The following is a 12,564-nucleotide window of genomic DNA, read 5'->3' as shown; positions in this document are numbered from 1 at the left end:
CAATGAGGGTGTTTTTTTTTTTTTTTTTTTTTTTTTGGTATGTACAATCACATCTGGAAATGATCTATCCCCAAAAATTGATGTTCAGGAAGATGATTAAAAAATTCTGATTGTGCCCAAATGAGTATGGAAATGTTTATTAAGGAGCCAGGGTCTAGGGATGCCTGTGAGGCACATTTTTGAATCTTCATGGCCTGGGCTTCCCTTGGGGCAAAGGAACCAAAGGGAGGATTAGGGAGGTGCTGGTTCAGTGAGTTTCGCGGCCTGGTGAGGGCAGCACGCCCCTGCTCCCTGCCCACCCTTCGCCTGTCTTTCCAGAGCCGGAGTTCCCACAGCTTGATTCACAAACACATCACTAGCCTTGTTTCCCAGGGTGGAGGAAGGGAGGCAGGTATAACACTGTGATTATCACAGCGTTGGCATCTCATAGAAACGCTGTGTGGGTCCTGGCATGTGGGGATTACCATCCATTTTCACCCTCGGGGTGGTTATGGTGAGCTGGGGTCTTTTTGAGCCTAAAGTTCCACATGACTTGCACAGGGTCACGGAACAGGCCGGCTGGCTCAGGGCTGGCTGGCTGGCCCTCTGCCGAGTAGAAGCCTGAGTGCAAACGCTGGGTGGAAGAGCAAGGGCTGTGTACAGCCCAGTCCGGCCCTGGAGACTCTGCTACGTGTAGTGACTTGGGAGGTCTGCCAGACACCGCAGAATGGGGAGGAAGGCCCACTGGGCTGTCCTACCTCTCATTTCCTCGTGTCTTCCCTGTGTGTCTGCAGAACCCAACTGCGTGTGTGGTTCCCAGGGTGGAGGGGCAGGGTCCTGGGCTCACCCTGCAGGCAGCTCACCCCGAATTGGGTCCCAGTTGCCTTAGCACATTTTTTTAGGGAGGCAGCTCTCCAGGTCCCTCAGAGATTTTCTGCTCTTTGGCCTCCCTCTGAAGAAACTAAGGAAACTGAAGACTAGAAGGAGGTATGGACTTTCCCGAGATTTCCTGGCACGTTGGGGGCACAGCTAGGACTCCAGTCCCACCACTTCCTGATGCCCTTCTATGTGCCACATGGTGAGTGGGCATTTTTCTTAAGCACCCAGACACCTGATAAATTTGGTGGCGCCTCCTTTTTCATCCTCCAGAAAGTTATTTGCTCCTCCAGGCCGTCATTATGGAATGCTTACTCGAATAAAAAGCTAGAAGTAGGAAGAATAGAGAAGGAGCCGAAGCTACGGAAACAACCGGTACCAAGAGCCTTTGGAAGGGAGAGGACGCCACACTGGCTCCTCCCAGGTGGTGGTGGGGGTGGGCCCTTGGCTCGGGTTTGTGTTTGGTCCAGCGCACCTGAGTTCTCAGCCGCCCCTGCCACCCCACCTGCCATGCCTGTCTTCTTGATGGGGCTGGAGATCATCGCGTTCTTCATGTGGCGCAAACATAACATGGTGAGAGTCTTAAGCGGGAGAGAGGTAAAAACAGACAAAAAACAGAACCAAATCACAAGGAACAACGTGGCTCCTGTCCCTCATTAGAGAATGCCAGAATGATGCTTATGAGTATCTCAGATGGCAATTCCTCTACAGCCAGGCCGTAAAAAGGTGAAGGACCACCTGCTCTGGGCACGGAGGCTGGAGTACAGTCTCCAGGCCTCACGGAGCTGCTGTCATTTCAATGCTTTCTGTTTTGCAAAGTCTTCTTGCTACTGAGTGGGCTGAATTTTCCTAAGTACCCCTTCCTAAGGAGGAGATGGTAAATTTCCCTTAAGTGAGATACAGCAACATTGTGTTCCTGTCTTTTGCACCCTTGTTCTGTTCCTGGTGAGGATGGGGAGGGAGCGACAGAGCGGCTTGGCCCACAGGCTGCTGGCAAGGCTTCCTCTCACTGGCTGCGCCGAGGCTCTCTGGTGTCCAGCTGGTTGTCAGGGGCAGAGACTGCAGAGTTCAGACACAGAGGACACTCCTGAATGGCAAGGTTGGGTGGCGAGGCCAGGGAGGAGATAGATCCCCATTCTAGAGAGAACTGGGGGTGCGAGAGCTGCTCCAGGCCGCCTGCTGCTGCGCACGGGTGAGAAATGCACAGTCAGCTTAACACCCATGGCTTGGCAACGCTCTGCATTCCTATCTTGGGCCGAGCATTTTTGGCACATTTTGAGCTTTAGCTCAATTTTGAAAGTTGGCTTGGAGCCAGTCGTGGGCCTTCCCCTGCCCCTCAACGTTGTGTATAAAATGTCAGACTCCTCAGGTTCGGGACAGCCGGTGCGCAGATGTTGTGTCCTCTGCCCGGAGTGGCTGCAGGTGCAGGGGGAGGCTGGAGGTGAGCCGTGGGGGCGGTGCGCGCCGGCCCGCGGGAGGCGGTGCGCGCCGGCCCGCGGGAGGCGGGCGCTATCCGGCGAGCTGGCTGCCGGCCTTGACCCCTTCAGCGGCTGTGGACCCAGAGCAAGGTGGCACAAGGAGAGAAGTGATGGGTGGGAGGGACAGGGAGAGATGGACAGGACACATGTGGGTGCAAGAAAGGCTCCAAAACAAAGACCGTGCGTTTGTTGAACTGATTCTGCTGGAGGCAAATGCAATCAGCATGCTGCTCGCTGGGGCTTGTTACTCTGTGGGTCCTGAGCTAGGGGTGAAGATGTTGTGAGATGTGACCCTTGGGAAAAGCGCAGGTCTCTTTTAGGCTCTACATAGGCAGGTGACCCCCGTCGAGAGTGGCTTGGTCCCATGGTGGCAGCCCTGGTGAATGGCTAGAGAGCACAGAAATCTGGCTGGAAGTGTCTTCAAACATCCCTGTTGGTCTTGGCAGCCTGGCCCCGTGGGTTCCACTCATCCGTGTCACATCTGGAATTCTCCGGGGTCCTTTTACCTGGAGTGAAATGGAGACGGCACGTGTGCGCCTGGAAGCGTCCGTCCCCAGCAGTCAGGGCCCTGGTCCCCTCGGCGGAACTGCTTTGGGCGCGGTGGGTTTTATTTTAGGGGCATCTGATTAAAACGAGATACTCCCCGGAGAAACTGAAGCCGGCAGCCTGTGCTGGGGGCAGCGTGCTCTCCTGCAGGGACCGGCCGCTGCTGTGCTGCTTTGGAGGCTCAGCTGCTCCCCTGGCCGGGAGAGATTAGACGTCTCCGGAAGTTACCCTGATAAAAGTCGAGGCTGGGAAGGATGGGAGAGGTCCTGAGACCCAAATACCTCAAAGAACAGAGGAGGAGTCTATGGTCCCAATAGACGAAGTCACAGAGGCCAACAACTGGCCGATCCCTGAGACTTTGGAGGCTCCAGGCAGAACCTGATTTGCGTTTTTGTTCCCCTAGGAGAGCGTTGGGCATGTAGCAGGTGCTTATTAAACATGTGTTGACTGAGAGGGTAGAGCCCATCTTCACTTCTGGGCCCGGCTCAGCACCGTGACCCCGGCTGGGGTCGGAGGCTGGGAGCTGAGGGAGCCCCTGGGCCTGTGCTCAGGCCAGGGCTTGTCCGCAGACCTGCACAGGAAGGAGTTCACTGGGGAGCAAAGTCCTGTGACGCACTCTTGTGGGGATTTCTGTAACTGATCCAGGAAGGCCATGCCCCTGGAGGTAACCAGCCTGTGTGTATTTGTGTGCACGCACGTGCCTGGTGTCTTTATATAGGTGGTGAAAGGTGAGCTGAGGCATATTAAACATTTTAAGAGTTTGAGCATGCGAAGAGCTTGTGGAAGCAGCTTCGTACCAATTGGTTCGGATGATTTTCAACACTTTAACAACCAGCATGGCTGGCCTTGTGCCAGTGGGGAGAACAGAGGTCCTCCTGCCACCAGAAAGGAGCTTGGGTAATTAGGAAAATATTTTGGCGAAGGCGAGTGAGCGTTTCCGTAGAGCGAGTGATGGGATCGGACTTGCCCATTACAAAGGGCACTCTACTGGGTCTAGATAAGTTACGCAATCCCCCCATAAAATTGGGACGACCGTACTCACCTGTATGTCAGGTTGGTATAAGGGTGATGTGGGATTACACCCGTGCAGTGTGCCCAGCACAGGGAGGTTGTTAATATAGGTGTCATCATTTGTATATTACAAATGGCATTGTTGCATTATTATTATCATCCCAATTTTACATTGGACCAAATGGAGATGCAGAATAGTCTGGTGACCTCGTAAGGCCACACACTGGCTCACAAGGGAGCTGGACTGAGGTGCAGGAGGCTGGGCCCTAGAATCTGTTCTCTTTGTGTCCTCTGTCAGAGGATGGAACTGAAGGACAAAGCTCTTTTTTTCCCGTTTGGGGAGAGCTTGGCTAAATGCTGGAAATTGTAAGCATGGACGTTTCTCCCAGCAAGAGGGAAGCCCTGGAGCGCGCTGCGGGCTGGGCAGCCAGGAAAGGCAGCTCATTCTGCATTCCACGGCGGCCACGTGCAGTTGCTTAGAAGCCTCTGGGGAGCACCATTAATCACGGTGTGGCCCCTTGTGGGGACCCGCTGCACCTCACCCTGCTGCTCCTCTCTCACTTGCTGAATTCTCACCCAGAAAGGGAGTATAGCCCTCCTTGGGAGGGTGGGCTTCTGGCGGTTCCCAAGGTGTGCCATTGGGACCAACTCTGCCCAAAGTTAATTTACAAGGTTTTGCTGTGCCCTTGCGAGGGACCTGTGCCTGGTGAGCTCAGGGGAGACGAGATGGGGGAAGCTCAGGCCTGCCAGGGGGAGTCACAGGCCACAGGGTCAGGAGAGGAGGGGGCTGACAGCTCAGAGGAATGGGGGTCCCTGGGGTTTGGGGAACTGGGTCAGAGAAGGCTTCCCGGAGGTGGGGGACTCTGGGAGGTGGGCAGATACGAGGTGGCATGTCACCGGGGAAGGGGAAGGATAGGGTTGGGGGCTGCTGGCAAAGTCCTGGGGGCCATGTTGGCTGCCCCACCTTGCTCATGTGCGAGTACCTCCTGGGTTGGGCCACAGAGACCCTGAGCAGGCCCATTTGTTCATCCCTGTGCGCTCACATTGCCCTGTGGGGGAGGACCTCAAAGCACACGGTGAGGGGGGCAGTTGGAGGAACAAAAGTAACCAGGTAGTTTCCTGCTCTGGCCTTGGTACCCCACACAGCACCTGCAGCAGAAGGGCTGGCCAAGCAGTGGGGACGGAGGGGTGGCCTGGGCCTCACCTAAGCCGTGAGCCTCCGCAGCCGGCACAGTCCCCGGATCCCCAACTGGGGCCTGCTCTGTGGCCATGGGGATCCCTCGGCACCCCCATCCCAGTCCCTCCCCACAGGCAGGACTAGGGGCAACACAGGGCAGTGCCAGCAGGGGGTCTCAGGCCCAGCAGACGCCCCTCATTCTTCAGTTTCCGAGGTGCACCCTGGACTCACGTTGGTTTAAAGTGACCTCAAAGCAAACACAATGATGTTTCCTGGGAGCCAGACTGTGGAATGAAAAAACCTTCCCCCTCTTCCCCAAGGAAGACCACAGAAATTCAGGGGCCCTCTTTCCCCTTCCCCGCCCAAAGGGTGAGCCTCTGAGGGGTTTGCATATCTGTATCCGCCTGTGGGAAGCTGGGGAAGCCAGTGGAGAGCTCTGTCCTGGGGAAGTGGGCTCTTCCCTTCCTGCCCCTGGGCAGGCCTCTGTCAGACCCCGCAGCCCCAGCCCAGCCAGGAGGGGACACAGGAGGAAGGTGGCTAGATCCTCGGGGGTCCGTGGGCCTTGAAATGTAAGCTCTCCTGGGGCTGTTTTATATCCTCACCTCCAGCTTTATATTTTGTTGAGAATCGATCACATTATGCTTTAGCACTTAATTCAACAGCCATAAAACCGTGCTTTTTTTTTTTTTTTTCCTCATCTGTTTGACCTAAGATCTTGTTGGTGCCAATTTCCTTTAAAATAATTCATTACCTGTAGGCCACTGGTGTGAAATCCCAGCGGTAGCCCCACCGACCCTCTCTCCTTAATTCCCGGCCTCCCCTAGCCCACCCTCCCCTCGGGGGGTCTTGGCCTCTGTGTTTATACACTAATGTTTTTTCTCACACATTCATTGTGCGGCTTTCCTTAATTTGGTGTCCCGCCGGGCGCCGGCGGGGGGCCACTCAAACATTATGTCAGTGATCTCAAAATTGAACCCCAGGGCTTTTTTCTGCCAGCGGCTGGAGCAGATGTGTGGCACACTTTATTAACTCAAGTACCCACGAGTTGAAAATTTCATTAGTTTGAGGGGAGGGCTAAGTCCCATCCAGAGACCTGGTCTGGACAGATTCTTTGTGTCAACCTGACCCCTAGCAAAACGGATTATTGTTCTAAGTGAGACAAGTGACCTAATGTTCTGCCTGTTACGCACACATGGTCTGTAACCTTTTAAAATACGAGTGTGGGAAAACAGTGCATTCTGCCACATCCCGGCCCGCAAATTCCTGACAGGTGGCAGCCGGGCGCTTAGCAACAGCAGAGGAGCCCGGAATTACCCAGGGGCCACGGTGGTTTCCTTAGGCCAGGTAGCGCCGGGTCGGGGAAGGCCTGCTGCTGGGAAGGCGCTGCGGAAGGCAGCGCCTCGCCCCAGTGCTGCCCTGGGACCGGCCAGGGCATGTCCTTAGCCCGGCGGCGAGCAGGGAAGGAGGCAGGAGCCGCCCACCTCTGTACCCCGCTGCGTGGGTCCTGGCTTTCCAGCAGCTGTGGGGGAGCTTGGCCTCAGAACCCTGGAGACTAACAGGGAAGCACTGGCTTGTGTGTTTGTTGAGCAAGGAGAGTTTACCGAGGCTCTTTGCGGGGCACTGGGTGCAACCACATCTCCGCTTGGAACGCTGTGCACACAGCCACCGGAGCGCCTGCTCACCTGGGCACCACCCCTCCCCACTGTGGCCTCCTGTCCCGTAACCTTTTAAAACAGCACATTCTGCCACATCTCTGACCACAGATTCCCGTCCCTTGGCAGTGGGCCGTGTGGGAGAAGGAAGGACGTGCTCTGGTGGGTTGCAAGAGACACAGGTGCCCCAGCTGTGGCCTGGGTGTGTGCACTGGTGGGGATGAGAGGGCGGGCAAAGGGCCGGGCCAGGCGGGAGGTGCAGCCACCGCTCGGGGGGGGGGGGGGGGGGCGGGTGACTCAGGAGGGCCCCCGCGGGGGAAGGGATTGAGCGCGGCTTGGAGAGGCCCGAGGAGTGGGCTAAGGGCGTCCGTGGAAGGAGAGGGACACGGTGCTGGTCTTGACTAAAGGTCTGGGGTGCTAAGAGGCGGTTATGGTCGTCCACAGAATTTGTGCTCTGGACTGTCTGTGTTTGTGACTGCGACAAGGGGGAGTTCCCGGGCCGAGGGAGATCGCCACCCAGGGGCGCGGGCAGCCCTCCTGGTGTCCCCGCGGCCTCCAGGGGGGCCTGCCGGGGAGGTCCACCCCTTGACAGTCCCAGACCGCGGGGCTGCACGAGCATGCCGGAGACCTGGGGACGCGGCGCGGCCCGAGCCCGGCTCTCCCCGGAGTCTCAGTGACCTGCCCTCCCAGAGAGCTGAGGAGAGGGCTGCCCTGGCCCTTACCTTCTGACAGACACAAAGCAGAGCTGGTTGTAAAAACTTAATTAAATGAAATATTTTAACAAGAAATTCCAAGAACAGAATGCTCTGCTTGCAAGCAAGCCCTCACAGAAATAAAAGCTGACAGGAAGCGTGTGTTCTGTCCTAGAAGAGAACGTTTCTGCAACAATCAGGACAGCGCGGAGAGCCGGCCTGGGCGGGTTACGGGGCGGGGCGGGGGGTGTGTGGGGCGTGCGGCGGGGGGGCCGGGGGAGGCGGGGTGCGGGCCGGGCTGGATCCGGAGCCAGAGCCGCGCGGGGGCGGGGCGTGGCCGCGGGGGCGGGGCCGCGGGGCGGGGCCGCGGGAGAGAGCCGGGCGTGGCCGCCCTTCCCGCTCCGCGCACCTCTGCTGAGCGTCGATGCGCGCCAGGCAGGTGCGAGGCTGCCTGTGCGAGGCGTGTGAGCAACGCCTTCAGCTTCCGCCAGGTGTTTCTGGGCTCCCGTGAGAGCGCTATTTTACCAGATGAAGAAACAGAGGCTCAGGGACAGTCAGTGACTTCCTGGACTTCGGTCAAAGGTATGATGGAGGCAGAGCTGCCATCAGCACCCAGTCCCCCTGACCCCCAGGTCCAGTCTTGTTTCAACCTGACCTGCTCTTTCCACCACAAATTCTTGGCGGGCCTGAGGAAGGGCCACTTCCAAGGCTGGGTGGAGCCATCAGACCTTCGTTTCTGGGGCGGGGCACAACCAAATCCGATCCTCACAGGGGGCTGAGAGGGAAAGGGAAGCTCGTCCCCACTCTGAGGAGAGGCCCTGCAAGCTAGATGAGCCCGCTGGCAGTGCTGAGGGGACCAGCCTGTGTCAGGCCCAAAGGGGACATCAGACCTGAAGGAGAACAATGGGGCTGCACAGTGGGCAGACAGATGGTCAAGGCTGACAGCGCTCAGGAGAAGGTTGGCAAGTCTTGGAAGGCTTCCTGGAGGAGGTGGGACTTGAGAGGACCCTCAATATTCCATAGAGAGTCTGGAGGGGATGTTCCAGGCTCCAGGAAAGGGGGAAGCAAAGCCTGGAGGTGGGTGAAAAAGCACAGCCTATAGCCAAGGGGGAGGGGGAACCTGGGGTTGGAGGCGACAGTGGCAACTTTATCAGCTGACTCCCCAAGGAAACCTCACTCTCAAGTCCGTGTCAGTGAGAAGGAGGTGACAGGAAACATCTTCTGTCCCCCTGTCAGTCTGGGACCTCTGTGAGGAAAATGTATCATATGTACTGTTAAAGAGAAAGCCACAGGCCTAAGATGGTGTCACTTATGCCAAACCCATGATAGCAAACCTAGACAATACCTGACCTAATTGCAATTTCAACCTCTCTCAGAAATATAATCTTAATCATATAGTCTGAGATTTTCTGGTCAAGTGCCAGTAAGGTGATCTGTCACCTGGGTCGACCCTCTCCATCCCCTCCATAAGAAGAAGAGGAAATCTTCATGATGAAAATCTTGTATTCTCACACTGGCTGGGTGGCTCAGTTGGTTGGAACATCCTCCCGTATACCAAAAGGTTGTGGGTTCGATCCCTGGTCAGGGCATGTGTGGGAGACAACCGACAGATGTTTCTCTTTCATATCAATGTTTCTCTCTCTCTCTCTCTGTCTCCAATCAATAAACGTATCCTTGGGTGAGGATTAAAAAACAAAAACAAAAAATACCTTGCATTCTCTTCGGTCCAGAAAAAGATAACTTGGCCTAAAAACAATCCTTTGTTTTCTTTTTGCTAGTATCTCTTTGCCCCACCCTTTTTCCTATAGAAACTTCCATTTGGTACAGTCCCCTGGAGGGCCCTTGTAGTTACTGGGCGGGATGATGCCTTAATCATGACTGCTGTGGTGAGGGGGGTTCTCTTGAGTAGTGACCCTGGCTCAGAAATGGGCGGCTGCCCCACTGGCCAGATGAAGGACTTAAGGGAGACCAGGTGTCCCCTGGGGTTTCCCAGGACTCACGGGTATTTTTAGAAGAGAGTAGCATTTGAATACGCAGTCTGAGTAAAGAAGATGGCCCTCACCAGTATAAGAGGGCGTCCTCAAGTCTCTTGAGGACTGGGTGGAGCAAGAGGTGGAGGAAGGGAGAATCAATGCTCTCCTTGAGCTGGCACATCCAGCTTCTCCTGCCCTTGGACATTGGTGCATGCTGGTCCTTGGATTTGGACTCCAACCGGGACTTACACCATTGGCTCTCAGATTCTTAGGCTTTCCAATTTGTACACTACTGGTGCTCCTGGTTCCCTAACTTGCAGATAGCATGTCGTAGGATTCCTCAGCCCCCATTTCCTAGACAATTCCTCTAACAAATCTCCTCTTACATCTCTTTCTCTGTTTATCTTTTTGGTTCTGTTTCTTTGGAGAACCCTAATATGCCTATCCTTTCTCCTTCCCCTATCCACCAGATGTAACCCATCCTGAATCTTGAATTTATCATTCCCTTTCTTTAAAACTATTTATAACTGCCCTGCAAATTGTTTGGCTTTAGTTGATTCTAACTTTATTGAAAGGGTATCACGTTGCATTTAGTATTCTGGGACTTATTTTTTTACTCCATATCATATTGATAAAATTCCTCCACATAGTTGTGTGTAATTGTAATTATATTTCATTCATTTTAACTTTCATCAATACGATACAATCAGTTTATCCACTCTCTGCATGTAGGTGCTTGACATGCATTATTTCCTTTAATCTTCATTGCAACCCTGTAACAGAAGAGGAAGCCACTTTCTACTCTGGCTCAGAGTGTCTCAACCTGTCCTTCTTTCATGATCCCTATTTTAAAGATGAAACTGAGGTTTAGAAAGATTAGGCAACTTTCCTGAGGTTACAAAGCTCATGAATGGTGACCCTTGAATTTGACCTCAGGTTTTAGTGACATAATCCTTCTGTTCTTGACCTCAGCTCAGTAGAATTGCAGACCGTTCTTCACCTTCTCCCTACTGTTCTTTCCATGATCTTCCAATGCATCATGTAATTCCAGACATGTTCTAATGGTGCAAGCTTCAAGCCAGCTAGCCCAGCCCCAGGACAAGGGCTTTCGGTCTTCTGGAGTTATCCTGGGCCCACTGCTCTAGAGGGGTCTACATGCCAGCCTGGTTGGCCTCACTTGATGGAAGAGAAGAGAAGGAGTGGAGAGTCCACTTGGGCATCCGAGGGATGTTGGTGGAGCTGGGCTGTTGACTGAGCTGCCCTTTCCTCAGGTCACTCTCTAGTTTAGAGTTGAAATTCTGGAGGCCACTGCTCAGTGTAGCTATTGGTATAGATGCAGCCATAGCTGTAGCTTCAAAACCAGGATGGGACACAGGTTGACAGCTCATGAGCCAGGCCAACTCCAAGACTTGAGTTATGTCTCTTGCCCACAACTGGGCCTTGGTGGTGCCAATCAAAGGGTAAAATGGATGCAAGGGTCAGAGCTTAGTGCCAAGTGCCTGGTGTCACTGATCTGGAGGACTTCTCAGACCTGAGGCAGGTGTGAGCCAGTTTGTACAGGAGAAGAAGGCAGGGCCTTCTCCTTGGAGAAACATGTGTATGTCCTCCACCAACTTTTATGAGGCCCTGGAATGCTATTTGTTGGTGACCATCCAACCGTCCCACCAACTGGAATGCTCTGAAGGGAGTTGTGGCTGACCTCTTAATGGGAAACAGTGAGACGAGGGGATGGGCTAAGAGGTAGGGTCTGTTTCTGCACGTTTATCTCTGGTTATTAGACAATTTTAGAGGGAACATCTGTTTGTCCACTCTGGCCCCCATATTGCAGGCCCCATTTGAGCTTGGCCTCTTCTCCGACTGAATGGTGACTAAGTCATAAATTAGAGCTACAAGAGGGCCCTAGAATATGAAGTCAGAGGGGCTTTGCTCATCACATCCGAAAAAGGCCAGTGGGGCTCCTCGGCTGCCTAGCCTTCGAGGGAAAAGCAGAGGAAATGAAGGTCGTTGTGAATGCACCTGGGGATGCCCACTCCCAACTGACCCATTTTTTTATAAGGCATGTTCTGGGGACAGCACAACTAATCTAGGTGGGACGTGGGGGTCACATCAAAGGATATGGCTTGAAGGTTCTTCCAAAGTCCCGCGGACCTGGGCTGGGCCCCCTTGCTTCCTTTCTCATCTGGTTTTAAACTCTGGGTATTTGTTTTATAGGAGGAATAACTGTGTTTATAGCAGGACTTTCTATGTCATTGCACAGTATGTTCTTAGGAGATGGACTGATTGGCTGACTCTCAGGACAATAGGCCAATTAGTTGTACAAGAGGAAAAGCTCTGTTTTCTGTTAAATTTGTAAAGGTTCTCACAAGAGCATCAGATCAATACAATCATTGGTTAAAATATTCTTTTGGGTATTGCTTCTCTAGCCCACACTTTTGATTTAATAGCCTGCTCGATTATTTCTGCGTGGACATACCACTGAAGCTGGAAACTCACCGTGTGATCTCATAGTCCCTTCCTAGCTCTGAGAGTCTATGAATCCATGCCATAAATGAAGAATCTCCCTACCCCCCACATTCCTCCTGTTTCTATTGGTGCCACACAGCTCTTCAGGTTAGGCAGGTTCAAAACCTCACAACTCTGAAGTCCACTTTACTCAGTCTTCTCCCTTGCTCTTGTCTGGGCTCCAGGGACTTATCAAGGCAGTTCCACTTCTAGCAGGTTTTGCACCCTCCCATCTATTCTAAACAATCAGCCCTCTGGGTCTGTTGGTCGTGCCTTCGTGATACTTCTTGTATCTAAACCCTCCTCACCATTCCCAGCATCTATGACGTCGCCAAGGTACTCAACATCTTCTACTTGGACCCCAACACAGTCTCATACCAAGACTCATCCCTTTACAGTTCACCCTGCATGAGAGTTGCCAAATCAATTTTTATGAATCACAGCTCATATCACCCTCCTGCTCAAAAACTCTTACTGTATTTTTTTTCAAAGCAAAGAGAGTACGAGTTTTTATTTCACCTTTTAAAAAAAATATTGGATTTATTTATTTATTTATTTATTTATTTATTTTCCATCACCATTTATTCTCCACTGTACCCCCTTCCAGCTCCATTCCTCCCCTGCTACACCCAATGCCCACCAATTACCACACTCAAGTTCTCTCAGTATGGCCAAACC

Source organism: Pteronotus mesoamericanus, unplaced genomic scaffold (genome assembly GCF_021234165.1).
Source record: "Pteronotus mesoamericanus isolate MK-2021 breed Mesoamerican mustached bat unplaced genomic scaffold, CSHL_Meso_final contig_101, whole genome shotgun sequence".
Classification (NCBI taxonomy): Eukaryota; Metazoa; Chordata; class Mammalia; order Chiroptera; family Mormoopidae; genus Pteronotus; species Pteronotus mesoamericanus.
This window is presented reverse-complemented; position numbering follows the sequence as displayed.